The sequence below is a fragment of the Coregonus lavaretus genome (assembly GCF_964263955.1).
Source record: "Coregonus lavaretus genome assembly, chromosome: 29".
In the NCBI taxonomy this organism is placed as follows: domain Eukaryota; kingdom Metazoa; phylum Chordata; class Actinopteri; order Salmoniformes; family Salmonidae; genus Coregonus; species Coregonus lavaretus.
Window position 1 is genome coordinate 18,404,660 of NC_140016.1, and position 19,979 is coordinate 18,424,638.

A 19,979-nucleotide genomic window follows, 5' to 3' on the forward strand; every position below is an offset into this window, starting at 1 on the left:
TGACCAATATGTTTGGAACATGAAATCGCAATAAAATCACAGTATCGAATTGCAATACATATAGAATAGTTAGAATCACAAGACATATTGTATCGACACCTAAGTACCGTAATAATATCGTATCGTGAGGTCCCTGGCAATTCCCATCCCTAGTTTATAGACTATTCATTATTTGTAGATATAGTATAAATGTATAGATTATAATACAATCCCTTTGATGACACGTTTTCTTTCTCTGTCTCCTTCTCTCAACTTTATATTATTTTCTCATTAATCCTATTATATTATTATCGCTCTCTCGCACACACACACACGCGCGCGTGCGCACACACACACACACACACACACACACACACACACACACACACACACACACACACACACACACACACACACTGTCCATCTCACACCTATCCCCCACAGCTCTCTCTCAGCTCTCTCCCCAGCACCGTTGTCCCCAGCCTCCCCTCCTCTCCAGGGGGCTGTGCTACTGGGGGACCGAGGGCACGGTCCTCAAGCCAGGAGGTGGCGCTGTTCCAGACCCTGCAGGAGGCTCTGAGGGAGATCGACCTACCTGAAACACAGGAACTGCCACAGGGTGAGACCCGAGCTACGATCACCAGGCTGAAACATCCAGGATGTGGCAGATAGAAGTGTACCAGGCTAGAAAGACACCTCCCTGTTTATTACAATCCCTATGATATTGGAATCATGGCTGCTCTATCACCTTACATTTCTACCTGCGACTCTCTGAACCCTTGAACCAGAGTTAAGCCTACAGGCCAGGTGAACCTATCACTGGATCTTAACCTGCACAGTTACCCAGACCAAGTGAGTTTAGTACTATATGTCACTGGGTTAGCAGGTGAACAGGTGTGTCAAGGTGTGTTTCCGTTGACTCTTGCACGGTCCAAAAAACAACATCTAGCCCCTTCCCCTAGCCCCTACCTATTTAGTGTCTGCAGACCCCTATATGGTTGTTTTTGGACCTAACTACTTTCTATTTCATGAAAGGCTGCAGCACTGATGCATGGGGAATTTGACCATGCCACTATTGGCTGTTCTACTGTGTTCTCTTCCAGGTATGAGTCACTCTGAGATGTGTGTCTGCGTTTTGGGATCCCCCCTCCCCTACCTCTCTCTGCTGTTGGAGGCAGGCCAACGGAGCCCAGGTATGGTAGCAGAACACACCCAGACAGAAAACACAACAGATATGTACACCAGGGTTCGTACTTTCATGAAAATCCTGGAAAATACCTAGATTTTTACAATTGTGGATTCCAGGCTGTCACGCTCGTTTAAGGACGGGTCAGACCAAGGCGCAGCGTGAAATGCATACATGTTTATTTCAACGATAAACACACGAACAAAACAACAAACCAACGTAACGTGAAGTCCTCAGGCTAAACACAAACCAAGCCTACACACGGAACAAGAACCCACAACAACTGATTGCCAATAGGCTACTTCAGTATGATCCCCAATCAGAGACAACGAGCGACAGCTGCCTCTGATTGGGAATCACACCCGGCCAAACATAGAAATACACAACCTAGAATGAGAACATAGAAAATACCACATAGAACTCCACACCCTGACTCAACATACTAGAGTCCCATAAGTCAGGGCTTGACACAGGCCTGGAAAAGTTTTGGGAAATGATCAAATGTGAAAAGTTTAGGGAAAGTCATGGAAATTAATTTAATAATTTCTGTTAATGTAATTTATTTAGGAACAGTTTAAAAAAATATTTTATCAATCACATAATAATCACCATATCAGCCAGGATCGGAATATGACACTAGCACAGGACTATTCAACTGGCGGCCCAGCGGCCAGATCCGTTCCATTTTATTAATTTAGACAGGCCCTTTGATCAATTCTGAAAGTTAATAAAATATCAACAACAACAAAAATAACGGTAAAAAACGCTAGAAATCACCATTCAGTGCCAAAATGACAGCACTGTCTACTGTATAGTGTAGTATAGCTTCTAGCATTTTTTTTGTTGCGGTTTCTAGCACCTGTGTGGCATGTTGATTCTTTTTTCTTCGCCTGTTCTACTGACACTCGCGAATAAGGCCATACAAAGTTGATTTACTTTTTTGAACAATTTGTATGATTAGATGAAACTATTATTTTTTACGAAACTAACGGTTCATTTCGCCATTGTATTAGTTGGGATTCTGTTCAATCGCGGTGAATCAAATCATGTGAATCGTGAAAAGTAATTTTAGGAAAAAATATTAGATATAGCCTTTCTTTTGGATTAAGTGGCTTCAACTTGTTTTATAGATACTTCCAGTTGATTTGGGCATCCAATGTATGGGACATTGAAACATCAATAGATGCTAGTCAGCCTGCAAAGTAGCCTGGGCAACTGCTAGTGGGCTTCATTGATCTCTTTTTAGTTTAGTTTAATAATTCAACCATTTAAAAAAAACAAGCACACATAAAACTTGTAAAAGCCATACATGCACATGAGTAAAATCATCAAGGATAACACACAATAAAGTCTGGGACATATTTCCATTGTGGTCCTCTTGAAACAAGATGGCTAAGCAAGATCGAAAACGGTTGAACACAGTATGTGACAAAGAGATAATAAAACAAAAAACAAAGAAGAAGAACATATACAGTGGGGGAAAAAAGTATTTAGTCAGCCACCAATTGTGCAAGTTCTCCCACTTAAAAAGATGAGAGAGGCCTGTAATTTTCATCATAGGTACACGTCAACTATGAGAGACAAAATTAGAAAAGAAAATCCAGAAAATCACATTGTAGGATTTTTAATGAATTTATTTGCAAATTATGGTGGAAAATAAGTATTTGGTCAATAACAAAAGTTTCTCAATACTTTGTTATTTACCCTTTGTTGGCAATGACACAAGTCAAACGTTTTCTGTAAGTCTTCAAAAGGTTTTCACACACTGTTGCTGGTATTTTGGCCCATTCCTCCATGCAGATCTCCTCTAGAGCAGTAATGTTTTGGGGCTGTCGCTGGGCAACACAGACTTTCAACTCCCTCCAAAGATTTTCTATGGGGTTGAGATCTGGAGACTGGCTAGGCCACTCCAGGACCTTGAAATAACTTCTTACGAAGCCACTCCTTCGTTGCCCGGGCGGTGTGTTTGGGATCATTGTCATGCTGAAAGACCCAGCCACGTTTCATCTTCAATGCCCTTGCTGATGGAAGGAGGTTTCACTCAAAATCTCACGATACATGGCCCCATTCATTCTTTCCTTTACACGGATCAGTCGTCCTGGTCCCTTTGCAGAAAAACAGCCCCAAAGCATGATGTTTCCACCCCCATGCTTCACAGTAGGTATGGTGTTCTTTGGATGCAACTCAGCATTCTTTGTCCTCCAAACACGACGAGTTGAGTTTTTACCAAAAAGTTATATTTTGGTTTCATCTGACCATATGACATTCTCCCAATCCTCTTCTGGATCAACCAAATGCACTCTAGCAAACTTCAGACGGGCCTGGACATGTACTGGCTTAAGCAGGGGGACATGTCTGGCACTGCAGGATTTGAGTCCCTGGCGGCGTCGTGTGTTACTGATGGTAGGCTTTGTTACTTTGGTCCCAGCTCTCTGCAGGTCATTCACTAGGTCCCCCTGTGTGGTTCTGGGATTTTTGCTCACCGTTCTTGTGATCATTTTGACCCCACAGGGTGAGATCTTGCGTGGAGCCCCAGATCGAGGGAGATTATCAGTGGTCTTGTATGTCTTCCATTTCCTAATAATTGCTCCCACAGTTGATTTCTTCAAACCAAGCTGTTTACCTATTGCAGATTCAGTCTTCCCAGCCTGTTGCAGGTCTACAATTTTGTCAGCTCTTTGGTCTTGGCCATAGTGGAGTTTGGAGTGTGACTGTTTGAGGTTGTGGACAGGTGTATTTTATACTGATAACAAGTTCAAACAGGTGCCATTAATACAGGTAACGAGTGGAGGACAGAGGAGCCTCTTAAAGAAGAAGTTACAGGTCTGTGAGAGCCAGAAATCTTGCTTGTTTGTAGGTGACCAAATACTTATTTTCCACCATAATTTGCAAATAAATTCATTAAAAATCCTACAATGTGATTTTCTGGATATTTTTTTCTCAATTTGTCTGTCATAGTTGACGTGTACCTATGATGAAAATTACAGGCCTCCCTCGTCTTTTTAAGTGGGAGAACTTGCACAATTGGTGGCTGACTAAATACTTTTTTTCCCCACTGTACAGTGGGGAGAACAAGTATTTGATACACTGCCGATTTTGCAGGTTTTCCTACTTACAAAGCATGTAGAGGTCTGTCATTTTTATCATAGTTACACTTCAACTGTGAGAGACGGAATCTAGACAAAAATCCAGAAAATCACATTGTATGATTTTTAAGTAATTAATTTGCATTTTATTGCATGACATAAGTATTTGATACATCAGAAAAGCAGAACTTAATATTTGGTACAGAAACCTTTGTTTGTAATTACAGAGATCATATTTTTCCTGTAGGTCTTGACCAGGTTTGCACACTCTGCAGCAGGGATTTTGGCCCACTCCTCCATACAGACCTTCTCTAGATCCTTCAGGTTTTGGGGCTGTCGCTGGGCAATACAGACTTTCAGCTCCCTCCAAAGATTTTCTATTGGGTTCAGGTCTGGAGACTGGCTAGGCCACTCCAGGACCTTGAGATGCTTCTTACGGAGCCACTCCTTAGTTGCCCTGGCTGTGTGTTTTGGGTCGTTGTCATGCTGGAAGACCCAGCCACGACCCATCTTCAATGCTCTTACTGAGGGAAGGAGGTTGTTGGCCAAGATCTCGCGATACATGGCCCCATCCATCCTCTCCTCAATACGGTGCAGTCGTCCTGTCCCCTTTGCAGAAAAGCATCCCCAAAGAATGATGTTTCCACCTCCATGCTTCACAGTTGGGATGGTGTTCTTGGGGTTGTACTCATCCTTCTTCGTCTTGTATGTCTTCCATTTCCTAATAATTGCTCCCACAGTTGATTTCTTCAAACCAAGCTGCTTACCTATTGCAGATTCAGTCTTCCCAGCCTGGTGCAGGTCTACAATTTTGTTTCTGGTGTCCTTTGACAGCTCTTTGGTCTTGGCCATAGTGGAGTTTGGAGTGTGACTGTTTGAGGTTGTGGACAGGTGTCTTTTATCCTGATAACAAGTTCAAACAGGTGCCATTAATACAGGTAACGAGTGGAGGACAGAGGAGCCTCTTAAATAAGAAGTTACAGGTCTGTGAGAGCCAGAAATCTTGCTTTTTTGTAGGTGACCAGATTCTTATTTTCCACCATAATTTGCAAATAAATTCTTTAAAAATCCTACAATGTGATTTTCTGGAATTTTTTTTCTCAATTTGTCTGTCATAGTTGACGTGTACCTATGATGAAAATTACAGGCCTCTCTCATCTTTTTAAGTGGGAGAACTTGCACAATTGGTGGCTGACTAAATACTTTTTTTCCCCACTGTATCTCATCATTGCAGTTACATCATAGGGGTCATTCATATGGGCACAGAAGACATCAAACAGTTTTTTACTTCATTTTTAAAGCTGCCCAGAGAGGATGTCGTTTTTATGGTCAGAGGCAACTCAATCCACTCTGAGGCTCCAGTATACAAGAAAGTACCATTCCCAGCATTACTCCTGAACCTGTGTAAGTACACATTAGCAACACCTGATCTGGGGCTGTCATTGTGTGCATCCCTAACACGGGGAAAGTAATCAGTTAGATATCTGCAGAACCATAGATACTCCTGTAAACCAAAGCCAGTCTAATCTGGGACACCCTAGCCTCAACAGGCAGCCAGTTGAGTTCCTGAAAGCAGCTCCTGCCTATTTGAGTATGTGGACTCACCTTCAATACTACCCTGATCAGCTTATTCTGGGCTATCTGGAGCTTCCCCTTCAGAAGCTTAGATAAGCCCCCAAACCAGGAAGTACTAACATAGTCAAAATGGTATTGAATGAGGGCAATGGCTAGCACTTTCAGGAGTCCTTATCCAGCAGCTTGGACTTTCTAGCCAAAAACTTAGTGCTGGCATTAACCTTCCCTAGCACTTTAGTGGCCATGCTCACACCTCCCAAGCTTCCATCAAGGACGCATCCCAGGTAGCTAACAGAGGTTTTTGTAGTCAGCACCTCACCCCCTAACTCCACTCTGATTTCAGAGGACCAACTCAAAAGAATTGCCTCAGTTTTACCTGTGCAGAGATAGCTTATTATCTCCAAGCCATTTGCGAATGTTAGTAAGCTCTGTGCTAAGTATGCTCTCCAAAATAGTTTTACTTTTGTGAGACACCAGATGTGTAGAGTCATCCGCATAAAGGAATAGACGGCAAGAACAAGCATCTTTCATATCGTTAATATACAGTAAAAAAAAAAGTAGAGGCCCAAGCACACTCCCCTGTGGAACGCCACAACTCATTGGTTTTGCCTGAGACAGTGAATCATTAATCTCTACTACTTGCTCCCTACCTGATAAATATGACTTTACCCAGCCTAGAGGGATACTGCTTAATCCCAGTGCATCCAGTTTGGAGATTAGGAGACAGTGGTTAACTGTATCAAAGGCCTTCTGTAGGTCAAGCAGTACCATTCCACAGAGATTTCCCTCATCAATCTCTTTCCTGATGAAATCAGTGAACTAAAGTAGACATGAATCAGTGGAGTATGTCTTTCTAAAACCTGACTGAAAATATATACATATATATATATTTTTTATTTTATTTTGTCATTTTAGCAGACACTCTTATCCAGAGCGATTTACAGTTAGTGAGAGCATACATTTTTCATACTGGCCTCCCGTGGGCCTCGAACCCACAACCCTGGCATTGCAAGCGCCATGCTCTACTAACTGAGCTACAGGAGGCAGAGTTGCAAAGAAAAAGCCATATCTCAGACTGCCCATCTTAATCTTTTTTTTATATATATATATATATATCTGAGATATGTCTGAGATATGTATTTTTCTTTGCAACTCTGCCTTGAAGGTCAGCATCCCGGAGTCGCCTCTTCGCTGTTGACGTTGAGACTGGTGTTTTGTGGGTACTATTTAATGAAGCTGCCAGTTGAGGACCTGTGAGGCGTCTGTTTCTCAAACTAGACACTCTAATGTATTTGTCCTCTTGCTCAGTTGTGCACCGGGGCCTCCCACTCCTCTTTCTATTCTGGTTAGAGACAGTTTGCGCTGTTCTGTGAAGGGAGTAGTACACAGCGTTGTACGAGATCTTCAGTTTCTTGGCAATTTCTCGCAGGGAATAGCCTTCATTTCTCAGAACAAGAATAGACTGACAAGTTTCAGGAGAAAGTTATTTGTTTCTGGCCATTTTGAGCCTGTAATCGAACCCACAATTGCGGAAGCTCCAGACACTCAACTAGTCTCAAGAAGGCCAGTTTTATTGCTTCTTTAATCAGCACAACAGTTTTCAGCTGTGCTAACATAATTGCAAAATGGTTTTCTAATGATCAATTAGCCTTTTAAAATGATAAACTTGGATTAGCAAACACAACGTGCCATTGGAACACAGGACTGATGGTTGCTGATAATGGGCCTCTGTACGCCTATGTAGATATTCCATTAACAAAATGGCAGTTTGCAGCTTCAATAGCCATTTACAACATTAACAATGTCTACACTGTATTTCTGATCAATTTGATGTTATTTTAATGGACAAAGAAATTGCTTTTCTTTCGAAAACAAGGACATTTCTAGGTGACCCCAAACTTTTGAACGGTAGTGTACGTAGAGACGTCGCCAATTGCTGGTCATGGAAATTTGATTCAAAGTCATGGAAAAGTCATGAAATTCCATCTGTCAAAATGACTAAACAAAGTAAAAAATGTGGTCACAGTTTTTGGGGGTATGAATCCTGTAATCATTCCACTTTATTGGTACTTTGTACCAACCAGTACCAGTACGTGCTTACCGGTATCAGTCTGACAGTAAATCAATGTAAAAGCCTGTTTGGCTAGAGCATCTGCCAAAACATAGAACTTTACCCTTCAAAGTATGTGCAAAAGTGTTTTCCAAGAGGTCTTCCAAGAGGTCTTCCAAGTGTCCCTTAGTGCCTAACAGAATGGCGTTAGATTGTACATAGTTTTCTTAACCATCTATGGACCTAAAAACTTTGCCTTGCCAGAGCACCATTAAAACACACTAGATATAAAAAAGTATGTGGACACCCATTCAAATTAGTAGATTCAGCTATTTCAGCCACACCCGTTGCTGAGAGATGTATAAAATCGAGCACATAGCCATGCAATCTCCGTAGACAAACATTGGCAGTAGAATGGCCTTACTGAAGAGCTCAGTGACTTTCAACGTGCCACCGTCATAGGATGCCACCTTTCCAACAAGTCAGTTCGTCAAATTTCTGCCCTGCTTGAGCTTCCCCGGTCAACTGTAAGTGCTGTTATTGTGAAGTGGAAACGTCTAGGAGCAACAACAGCTCAGCTGCGAAGTGGTAGGGACCGCCGAGTGCTGAAGCATGTAGCGCGTAAAAATCGTCTGTCCTCGGTTGCAAGACTCACTACCGAGTTCCAAACTGCACTGGAAAGCAATGTCAGCATAATAACTGTTCGTCGGGAGCTTCATGAAATGGGTTTCCATGGCCGAGCAGCCGCACAAAACCTTAAGATCAACATGCGCAATGACAAGCGTTGGTTGGAGTGGTGTAAAGCTCACCGCCATTAGACACTGGAGCAGTGGAAACGTGTTCTCTGGAGTGATGAATCACGCTTCACCATCTGGCAGTCCGACTGACAAATCTGGGTTTGGTGGATGCCAGGAGAACGCTACCTGCCCCAATGCAGAGTGCCAACTGTAAAGATGGGTGGAAGAGGAATAATGGTCTGGGGCTGTTTTTCATGGTTCAGGCTTCTTAGTTCCAGTGAAGGGAAATCTTAATGCTACAGCATACAATGACATTCTAGACGATTCTGTGCTTCCAACTTTGTGGCAACAGTTTTGGGAAGGCCCTTTCCTGTTTCAGCATGACAATGCCCCTGTGCACAAAGCGAGAATATACAGAAATGATTTGTCAAGATCAGTGTGGAAGAACTTGATTGGCCAACCCCATCGAACAACTTTGAGATGAATTGGAACGCTGACTGCGAGCCAGGCCTAATCGCCCAACATCAGTGCCCGACCTCACTAATGCTCTTGTCCCCGCAGCAATGTTCCAACATCTAATGTAAATCAAATGTAAATCTAGTGGAAAGCCTTCCCAGAAGAGTGGAGGCTGTTATAGCAGCAAAGGGGGGACCAACTCCATATTAATGCCCATGATTTTGGAATGAGACGTTCGACGAGCAGGTGTCCACATACTTTTGGTCATGTAGTGTATATATTGGAACGGCAATCCTTTTATGGGATTCATTAGTGTCATTATCAAATAACATAATCGCCCTCTAGAGAGAAAAGCTCTGAGTCTAATAGTAATAGCTCAAATTGTAGCCTGATGGCCATCAGGTTGAGGGGAAAGATAACTAGTGCAGGTTGACATTTAATGAGAATGTCACTCCCCTCCTTGACTCTATTTATACATAAATAGCAGACATGGGCAGAAAATAGTTGCATTTTGTAGTTACAGTATGTGTTTATTTGTAGTTTATTTGAAAATACTGAGGTTGTCAAATATAGTTTCAACTAAAAGGCAAATATTTTCTGTGATATTAAAATACAGGTCTCAGAAAAACAAATAATATTTGAAAGTAATTTGAATACCTCTCAGAAAAACAAATAATATTTGAAGGTATTTGAATATATGCAAGTTATTTGAAAAATATATATAAATACATTTGATGGCTGCCAAATATTTGACAAAGAACCAAAAACTACAACAGTTAGTTGAATTAGTCTAAATATATGATCATTAGCACATGGTTTTGAGGGCTCTCAGATATTAATCTTAATATAGCCTATAGCATGGTTCCCCAACTGGCGGCCCGGTGACATGGTATCACCTCAACATTAGAGTAGACCACTTCTGCAGCTTCAAAATGACTAACAAATATATTTTCATAATGAGTGACATAAGGTTATACAGTAACACTTAACATCAAGTTCTTATACATGTGTAGTAACTTTGTGATTATCACTTTCTGAGATCTGTATTCAAATCGTTTTAAGAAGTAGTCATTTTTTGGGATCTGTATTCAAATAGTTGTACACTAAAGAAAAAAGGGTTCCAAAAGGGTTCTTTGTCTGTCCCCATAGGAGAACCCTTTTTGTTTTCAGTAGAACACCCTCTGTGCAAAGGGTTCTACATGGAACTCAAAAGGGTTTTACCTGGAACCAAAAAGGGTTCATCAAAGGGTTATCCTATGGAGACAGCCGAAGAACCCTTTTAGGTTCTAGATAGCCAAAACAATTATACGATTGTAGGCACCTCCAAAGTAACTGTTTGTTCCCCCAAAAAAGATGTACTTTCTACAAAATATAGTTAAAACTATAGTTATCCCAGGTATGATAAATAGTTATTCTCCCGCCCGCTTTGTCCCTCTGTTATGACTAATAACAGATTAAAACACTTTACTCCAACGTTGAAGTGGGACCAAGTGGTAAAAAAATAGTTTGGTTTACATGTGACACGATCGTCTCTATGACTTTTGACCTTTTTCTATGGAAATATGTCAATCATATTTCCAATCTCCAGTTTTCTAGGTACATCGGCCCTATGCCAAATACTCTCTTACCCCCATCCAATTTCTCTCTACCTCACTTCCCCCATCACCTGCTCCTTCTGTCCCTCCCTCCTTCTCTCTCTCTACCCCACCCCTCCCTCTCTTCCTCCCTTTAGGAGATGCTCTCCTGTGTCTCTGTCCGTCTTGGCTCTCTCGCTCCTCCTCCTCCCTCCTGGTCCACAAGGCTGTCACCTTTGACCTGGGAGGGCGCACTTTCCTATCCAACTTCAACCCCCCTCGCAGGGTCACCTACTTCCTGTCATGTGACCCGTGGGCTGAGGAGGAAATGACCCGAGAGACAGACTGCCCAAGCGGAGGTTCTGGAGCACTGGGTCGGTTCTGGGGGAATGTTCTGACCACCAGGGTTCTGCTGCAGAAGGCCAAGATCCACTGCCCCCCGACCCTGGCCCTTCTTTTTCCCCCGGGGCAGATGGGGCTGGAGGAGGGCAGGACAGGAGGGGTGGAGGTGGTGCACCTAGAAATGGGGGCGGAGGAAGGGATGAACTCTGTTCGAAACAAGGTGGACTCTTTCCTGGAGTCTGAGAATATGAGGGGATCAGAGAGGGTATGTCCTGTTTTTTAGAGAATTCAGTCAGCCTTTATGTAAAAGTACACAAATTCTCAAGCTTTCCTTTCTCTCTGTGCCTAGGTGGTGCTCAGGTGCAGTGGGGGGAGGTTCGTGGGCGAGGCAACCTCACCCCCTGTCTACCTGTCCAGGAACAGCAGGGATGAGGTCTGGGCCAAGGTGAGTTATCTCCTGCCCCAGCTCCTCCCTGGAGAGGCAGTGCTGCTGGAGGCCTACTGCTCCCCACTGAAGCCTGGGCCACGGGTAGAGGACCGCACCTGGGAACAGTACAATGGTGAGGGCTTTAGTCGGGATTATGAATGTAGTTTGAGGTTTGAGGACCTTGTTTCATGCTTATTTGTATGTGGTGTTCATATGACATTGAACTTGTAAAGACTCTCTAACTACTTTCAATGTAATGTACTACGACCATTACTATAGATGGTCCTCCCACTCTCAGTTGTAATGAGGTAGTTGTTGTGTGCCTGTGTGTCTGTCAGACTGCAGGCCTCAGGTTACAGACCTGTCCTTCAGACTGTGTGCCATAGTAACTCGCTCACCTCTGGACCTGCCTCTCCTCTACAAGGTGAGAGTAAGAGAGAGAGAGAACAAAAGAGAACGAGGTAGGAGAGAGAATTGAAATGTTGACTATGTGCATCATGAAAACGTTGTTGTATGACTAGCAGCAGCTGTTTGACCCTTGACTTTGCTGCCCTTGTCTTTGCGTTGTGTTTATCATGTCTTTGCATTGACCCTCGATACTGTAAACGTACAGTGCATTCGGAAAGTATTCAGACCCCTTCCCTTTTTCCACATTTTGTTACGTTACAGCCTTATTTTAAAATGGATAAAATGAAAATCCTCATCAATCTACACACAATACCCCATAATGACAAACCGAAAAAACAGATTTTTAGAAATGTTTGCAAATTTATTACAAATAAAAAACAGAAATACCTTATTTACATAAGTATTCAGACCCTTTGCTATGAGACTCGAAATTGAGCTCAGGTGCATCCTGTTTCCATTGATCATCCTTGAGATGTTTCTACAACTTGATTGGAGTCCATCTGGGGTAAATTCAATTGATTGAACATAATTTGGAAAGGCACACACCTGTCTATATAAGGTCCCACAGTTGACAGTGCATGTCAGCGCAAAAACCAAACCATGAGGTCGAAAGAATTGCCCGTAGAGTTCTGAGACAGGATTGTGTCGAGGCACAGATCTGGGGAAGGGTACCAAAACATTTCTGCAGCATTGAAGATCCCCAAGAACACAGTGGCCTCCATCATTCTTAAATGGAAGAAGTTTGGAACCACAAAGACTCTTCCTAGAACTGGCCGCCCAGCCAAACTGAGCAATCGAGGGAAAAGGGCCTTTGTCAGGGAAGTGACCAAGAACCTAATGGTCACTCTGACAGAGCTCCAGAGTTCCTCTGTGGAGATGGGAGAACCTTCCAGAAGGACAACCATCTCTGCAGCACTCCACCAATCAGGCCTTTATTTTAGAGTGGCCAGACGGAAGCCAATCCTCAGTAAAAGGCACATGACAGCCCGCTTGGAGTTTGCCAAAATGCTCCAAAATGAATCTCAGACCATAAGAAACAAGATTCTGTGGTCTGATGAAACCAAGATTGAACTCTTTGGCCTGAATGCCAAGCGTCACGTCTGGAGGAAACCAGGCACCATGAAGCATTGGGGTGGCAGCATCATGGTGTGGGGATGTTTTTCAGTGGCAGGGACTGGGAGACTAGTCAGGATCGAGGGAAAGATGAATGGCGCAAAGTACAGAGAGATCCTTGATGAAAACCTGCTCCAGAGTGCTCAGGACCTCAGACTGGGGCGAAGGTTTACCTTCCAACAGGACAATGACCCTAACCACACAGCCAAGACAACGCAGGAGTGGCTTCGGGACAAGTCTCTGAATTTCCTTGAGTGGCCCAGCCAGAGCCCGGACTTGAACCCGATCGAACATCTCTGGAGAGACCTGAAAATAGCTGTGCAGCGATGCTCCCCAGCCAACCTGACAGAGCATGAGAGGATCTGCAGAGGAGAATGTAAGAAACTCCCCAAATACAGATTTGCCAAGCTTGTAGCGTCATACCCAAGAAGACACAAAGCTGTAATCGCTGCCAAAGGTGCTTCAACAAAGTACTGAGTAAAGGGTCTGAATAGTTATGTAAATGTACAGTGGGGGAAAAAAGTATTTAGTCAGCCACCAATTGTGCAAGTTCTCCCACTTAAAAAGATGAGAGAGGCCTGTAATTTTCATCATAGGTACATGTCAACTATGACAGACAAAATGAGAAAAGAAATTCCAGAAAATCACATTGTAGGATTTTTTATGAATTTATTTGCAAATTATGGTGGATAATAAGTATTTGGTCAATAACAAAAGATTCTCAATACTTTGTTAAATACCCCTTGTTGGCAATGACACAGGTCAAACGTTTTCTGTAAGTCTTCACAAGGTTTTCACACACTGTTGCTGGTATTTTGGCCCATTCCTCCATGCAGATCTCCTCTAGAGCAGTGATGTTTTGGGGCTGTTGCTGGGCAACACGGACTTTCAACTCCCTCCAAAGATTTTCTATGGGGTTGAGATCTGGAGACTGGCTAGGCCACTCCAGGACCTTGAAATGCTTCTTACGAAGCCACTCCTTCGTTGCCCGGGAGGTGTGTTTGGGATCATTGTCATGCTAAAAGACCCAGCCACGTTTCATCTTCAATGCCCTTGCTGATGGAAGGAGGTTTTCACTCAAAATCTCACGATACATGGCCCCATTCATTCTTTCCTTTACACGGATCAGTCGTCCTGGTCCCTTTGCAGAAAAACAGCCCCAAAGCATGAAGTTTCCACCCCCATGCTTCACAGTAGGTATGGTGTTCTTTGGATGCAACTCAGCATTCTTTGTCCTCCAAACACGATGAGTAGAGTTTTTACCAAAAAGTTATATTTTGGTTTCATCTGACCATATGACATTCTCCCAATCCTCTTCTGGATCATCCAAATGCACTCTAGCAAACTTCAGACGGGCCTGGACATGTACTGGCTTAAGCAGGGGGACACGTCTGGCAATGCAGGATTTGAGTCCCTGGCGGAGTAGTGTGTTACTGATGGTAGGCTTTGTTACTTTGGTCCCAGCTCTCTGCAGGTCATTCACTAGGTCCCCCCGTGTGGTTCTGGGATTTTTGCTCACCGTTCTTGTGATCATTTTGACCCCACGGGGTGAGATCTTGCGTGGAGCCCCAGATCGAGGGAGATTATCAGTGGTCTTGTATGTCTTCCATTTCCTAATAATTGCTCCCACAGTTGATTTCTTCAAACCAAGCTGCTTACCTATTGCAGATTCAGTCTTCCCAGCCTGGTGCAGGTCTACAATTTTGTTTCTGGTGTCCTTTGACAGCTCTTTGGTCTTGACCATAGTGGAGTTTGGAGTGTGACTGTTTGAGGTTGTGGACAGGTGTCTTTTATACTGATAACAAGTTCAAACAGGTGCCATTAATACAGGTAATGAGTGGAGGACAGAGGAGCCTCTTAAAGAAGAAGTTACAGGTCTGTGAGAGCCAGAAATCTTGCTTGTTTGTAGGTGACCAAATACTTATTTTCCACCATAATTTGCAAATAAATTCATTAAAAATCCTACAATGTGATTTTCTGGATTTTTTTTTCTCAATTTGTCTGTCTTAGTTGACGTGTACCTATGATGAAAATGACAGGCCTCTCTCATCTTTTTAAGTGGGAGAACTTGCACAATTGGTGGCTGACTAAATACTTTTTTTCCCCACTGTATATTTTCAGGTTTTAATTTTTTATACATTTGCTACAATTTATAAAACTTGTTTTGGTTTTGTCAATATGGGATATTGTGTGAGGGAAAAAACGATTTAATCAATTTTAGAATAAGGCTGTAACGTAACAAAATGTGGAAAAAGTCAAGGGGTCTGAATACTTTCCGAATGCACTGTATAGTTGAGTATACAAAACATTAAGGACACCTGCTCTTTCCATGACACAGACTGACCAGGTAAATCCAGGTGAAAGCTATGATCTCTTATTAATGTCACTTGTTAAATCCACTTCAATCTGTGTAGATGAAGGGGAGACAGGTTAAAGAAGGATTTTTAAGCCTTGAGAGATTTGAGACATGGATTGTGTATGTGTGCTATTCAGAGGGTGATTGGTCAAGACAAAAGATTTAAGTGCCTTTCAACGGGGCATGGTAGTAGGTGCCAGGCGCACCGGTTTGTCTCAAGAACTGCAACGCTGCTGGGTTTTTCACGCTCAACAGTTTTCCTTGTGTATCAAGAATGGTCCAGCACCCAACAGACATCTAGCCAACTTAACACAACTGTGGGATGCATTGGAGTCAACATGGGCCAGCATCCCTGTGGAACGCTTTAGACACCTGACGAATTGAGGCTGTTCTGAGGGCAAAAAGGGGGGGGGGGGGGGGGGGGGTGCAACTCAATATTAGGAAGGTATTGTTAATGTTTTGTACACTCAGTGTATATTGTATATAGCTCTGTAAAATGTTGATGTCTCCTCTTGAACGTTATGGCAAAATGTAGATTTCAATAGACATACCCAAAAGTAATACTTTTTTATGAGATAATCATAAACAATAATGAGTAATGATGCCTAGTTTTCTGGTAAAAAATAGTTATAAATAGTTGAGGTGTATTGTATATAGTACAAATATTATGAAAATATACGATTTATTTAAAAAAATGTCCTATACATCGAAAGTGGGGGAATAGGGCTTGAAATGACTGAAATGCTTTCTAAATATAGTAACAACCAAATTATTGATGACTTACTATAAGATTTCACCTTTCATATAACTGTAAAATAAATATGATCCTATTTAGTGACAGTACAAATTTGGCCCCATTTCATATAACTGATGACGGAGCATTTTCTGCCAAGCGTCCTCTGAGCGACGCACAGACACCATTCGAATGTCTGCAGACTCGTTACAACTTCAGCCAAGAGAAAGTGGTCGTGTTTCAATTCTACAGTGAGATTAAACTACAGCGGTTGGATTCGCTAGACTGTCCCCTTCAATATGTCATCTCCTTGGCTGGCCTCCGTCGCTCAGAGGCAGAGGAAATCGATAGTTTGTCTAGATAGGCCAGAAAATGTGACACGTCACTCCCAATGCAAATGTATGAAACCTGAAACTTCAAGTCAGGTCTGACACTTCAAGCCAACCTGACACTTCAAGTCAGGTCTGACACTTCAAGCCAACCTGACACTTCAAGTCAGAGTGGTAGCGGAAAGCAGACAGATGGGGCTTACTGGCACTATAAGGAATTGGACCCTGCGACGTTCACAGAGAGCTCTGTACACCAAAATATCAGTTGGAACCGGTCCAGAACCACTCAAAGTCCCCTAAATAGGGGACTTAACGTCTAAGAGGTTGTCTTTAACTCAGGAATGCGAGACAAATTCATGTAATAGGCTAAATACTTGAACTGAACTGTTATGACCTTATATCTAACTTCTCTTCTATCTTCATCTACTCCCCCTCTCTCTCTCTCTCTCTCTCTCTCTCTCTCTCTCTCTCTCTCTCTCTCTCTCTCTCTCTCTCTCTCTCTCTCTCTCTCTCTCTCTCTCTCTCTCTCTCTCTCTCTTCCCCTCCATCAGTTGGTGTGTAGAGTGGGTTTGTCCAACGACCCTCTCTCTCACAGCCACTCCCTCTCTCAGTCTTTGGAGACCACCCTATTAGAGTGCGGTTTCACTGACCCTACCATGGCAAAATCTTTCTGTCGCCTAGCACTGGATACCGCCCTGTCCTGCCTCTGTGTTGTCATGGAAACAGAGTCAAGCATGTCCGCAGAACAACGCGGTGGAGCGGGTGCCCAGACCGACATGATAGGTGTGTGTTTGTGTGTGTTGGCTCACTGCCCATGTTTTCCTCTAAGGCAGCATGAAGCTGTCTGAGTTGATATATGATTTGATAAAGATTACTGCAGATTACTGTTGAAGCCTCTGAAAGCATAGGTATACTTATGCCATCATAAGTCTCACCCTCTGTCAACACTATGTCTCACTGAGCTACTATCTGACCCTTCTTCTCCCTCTCCATATCTCTCTATTTGTCTATCTATCTCCCTCTCTACCACTCCATATCTCTATCTCTTTCTACCTCCTTTCTACTCCCTCTCTCCTAGGCGTGGACCTCCTTTTCACCATGGATGGCTCCATCATCAGGCCTGTTATTTTGGGCCTCCACCCCTCCCTATGTCTCCACTCCTCCTTCCAAGAGCGAGGGATGGGGATGGAGGGATGTGACAGTGGGATAGAGGGGTGGAGTAGGGGCACCCTCCTCCTCACCCCCCTCACCCGCTCCCAGTACTACCTGATGCAAGGGAAAACTGTGCTGGTGGTGGGAGCTGGAGGACACAGTAAGAAGTTCATCTGGAAAGCAGCCAAACAGTACAAACTCAAGGTGAATGTCTACATGGGGAATAACTATATGGATAAATGTGGAATAACTACACTCTTAGAATTTTTTTTTCCAAAAGGGTTCTTCAGCTGTCCCCATAAGAGAACCATTTTTGGTTCCAGGTAGAACACTTTTGGGTTCTATGTAGAACAAAAGTATTCTACCTGGAACCAAAAAGGTTCTTACCTGCAACCAAAAAGTGTTCTTCAAAGGGTTTTCCTATGGGGACAGTTGAAGAACCTTTTAAGGTTCTAGATAGCACCTTTTTTTCTAAGAGTGTAGACAGTGAAAGTGAATAGTAGATCGCCCAACATAGACTTTTCAGCTATTTTAGAAGTGCATTTTACTGCACTGCAAAGTCTGATTAAATTACACATTAATGGTTACTGGTTAGCTAGTTATGCTAATGTACGAATTGAACTCAATAACTTTCTCCCCTCCAATCAGATCCTGCTGGTGGACAGTGACCCTGCCCACTTTGCCTCCCAGTTGGTCGACCACTTCCTCTCCCTGCCAGACCTCCCCGACCATCGCCGTGATGACCAGCACTGCTCCCGCATCTGTGATTGGCTATTGTCCTCCAGCCTCCGCCCTGACGGCTGCGTGTGCTTCTGGGACGAATGCGTGGTGCTGACATCGCTGGTCTGTGATAGGCTGAGGCTCAGGGGCCCTCCCCCCGAGGCCATCCGCATCGCAAAGGAGAAGAGCCGCACCCACAGGCACCTCCTGGGCCTACTGAAATCTACTGGGACTAACCTGATCAGTGTTGAGCAGCCCTCCGGTCAGCCGGATAGCCTGGTTGAGTTTAGAGAAGATGAGAGGAGAGGTAGACAGCAGAACGGCATGGTCAACGGCATGGTCAACATGGAAGGAGATAGCATGAGAGCTATGGCCGATTTTGACAGGGGGGATCTCTTCAATGAGGCAATGGGCAAACCCGACACTACCGCCTCTACCTCTTCATCCACCTCACCCTCCTCTTCCTCCTCACATTCCTTTGGCACTTTCCGTCCCTCCGCTCCTCTCCTCTCTCCTTCCCCTTCCTCCTATGCTGTTCCCTGTATCCACGTGGAGAGCACCCTAGATCTGGAGAAGGCAGCCAGTGTGGGGGTGGTGAGGTTCCCAGCGGTGATGAAGCTGGAGTATGGCGCGGGGGCGGTGGGCGTGAGGAAGGTGGGCTCTCTGGAGGAAAGTCTGGCACACTTTGAGAGGATCGGAGGGGACCTCCGGGAGGAGACAGACTACCCCGGCATCGGCCTGGGCTGGGGCAACGCCATGATCCTCATGGAGTACGTGGGAGGCACCGAGCACGACGTGGACGTGGTCCTGTTCGAGGGAAGACTGGAGGGCGCCTTCGTATCCGACAACGGCCCCACGCGCACACCGGCCTTCACTGAGACGGCCGCCCAGATGCCATCAGGGCTTGCGCCGGACAAGCGTGCTCAGCTGATCCGCGCGGCGCACCACGCATGCCTGGGCTGTGGCCTGCGAGACGGCGTGTTCAACGTGGAGCTGAAGATGACAGAAGTGGGCCCGAGGCTCATCGAGATCAACGCCCGCATGGGCGGCTTCTACCTGTGTGACTGGATCCGCCAGCTATACGGCGTGGACCTCCTGATGGCTGCCTTCATGGTGTCCTGTGGGGTGCGTCCCTGCCTGCCCTCGGCCACAGCCCTCCCAGCCAGAGGCCACTTTGCTGGGGTGATGGTGGTGGTGTCACGGCACCTCCAGGCCCTGAGGACCACAGCCAGCCCTGAGCGCCTGAGAGGGCTCCACAAGGAGGGGGCGTTGTGGCTGAACGAGCTGGCGGAGGAGGATGAACTGATCTCTGGGGAGTACGAGGAGCCCTTCTGTAATGTTGGGGTGAGAGACGCCCACAATGCCGCCAACGCTCGCCAGCGCCTCCTCGCCCTCTGCCAAGGGCTGGGCCTGCACTGTCCTCCACGCTACGACCTGGGGTACTTCCTGTCCCATTTCAACTAGACAGGAACTCAGAAGCAGGGTTTGTTCAGGAGGGTGACACATTTACATTTTAATCACAGATCAAAATAATACAAAGAGCTGAAACGATTCCTTACTCTGCAGAATTATATCTATTATAATCCTGCCTGAATGTTTGTTCATAACATTGGACCCTTCTGAATAGAACCCATGTTTAGCACAGGTGTGCTGTGTGCAGGGGTTAGTTTAGTTAGCTTAAAAGGTACATCACAGGATGAAAAAACACTCCTCTACTATCAAAACATTATATGTTATCTCAAAATTGCAATTTCAG

General features: G+C 44.4%; 1 pseudogene across 1 annotated transcript; it reads left to right on the forward strand.

Moving 5' to 3' along the window:
* Positions 1 to 248: 248 nt before the first annotated feature.
* LOC311104667 (carnosine synthase 1-like) lies at positions 249 to 19,687 on the forward strand (annotated as a pseudogene). The gene is made up of 8 exons: positions 249 to 598; positions 1,083 to 1,172; positions 10,802 to 11,250; positions 11,335 to 11,545; positions 11,751 to 11,836; positions 16,903 to 17,134; positions 17,430 to 17,707; positions 18,152 to 19,687. The product of its transcript is annotated as a carnosine synthase 1-like (transcript).
* Positions 19,688 to 19,979: the final 292 nt, after the last annotated feature.